Source organism: Salmo salar, chromosome 28 (genome assembly GCF_965601325.2).
Source record: "Salmo salar chromosome 28, fSalSal1, whole genome shotgun sequence".
In the NCBI taxonomy this organism is placed as follows: Eukaryota; Metazoa; Chordata; class Actinopteri; order Salmoniformes; family Salmonidae; genus Salmo; species Salmo salar.
The window spans coordinates 12987183-12987971 of NC_138318.1; positions in this window are offsets into that span (position 1 = coordinate 12987183).

Genomic DNA, 789 nt, shown 5'->3' on the forward strand with positions numbered 1-789 from the left:
TTTTGTAATCTCCAAGAACTGTGGAATATATTTTTCCTGCTGATTAATACCAGAAGTAACATTGGGTTTGGTGTTTAATATCCTCTATCTGTAACAAGTAGTGACACACAGCATTAAATAATCACCAAGTTATTTGTTTACATTGTGAGTTTACGAGGAGTGAATACACAATAAATAACGAATTACAATGACGAGTAAAAATAACATGGCTATATACAGGGAGTACCAGTACCAAGTCGATATACAGGGGTACGAAGTAATTGAGCTAGCTACAGTATGTACATATAGGTAGGGTTAAAGTAACTAGGAAACAGGATAGATAAGACAGTAGCAGCAGCGGGTAGCCATTTGATTAGCTATTGAGCAGTCTTGTTAAGCAGTCTTATGGCTTGGGAGTAGAAGCTTTTCATGGTCCTGCTGGTACCAGACTTGGTGCACTGGATGTGGCATATCAAGAAGCTGATTAAAACAGCATGATCATTACACAGGGGCACCTTGTGTTGGGGACAATAAAATCTGCTCTATAATGTGCCGTTTTGTCATGCAACACAATGCCAAAGATGTCTCAAGTTGAGGGAAGGTGCACATGGCATGCTGACTGCAGGAATGTCCACCAGAGCTGTTGCCAGATAATTGTATGTTAATTTCTCTATGATAAGCCGCCTCCAACATCATATTAGAGTTTTTGGCAGTATGTCCTTCTGGCCTCACAACTGCAGACCACGTGTAACCACGCCAACCCGGGACCTCCACATCCGGCTTTTTCACCTGTGGGATTGTCAGAGGGGG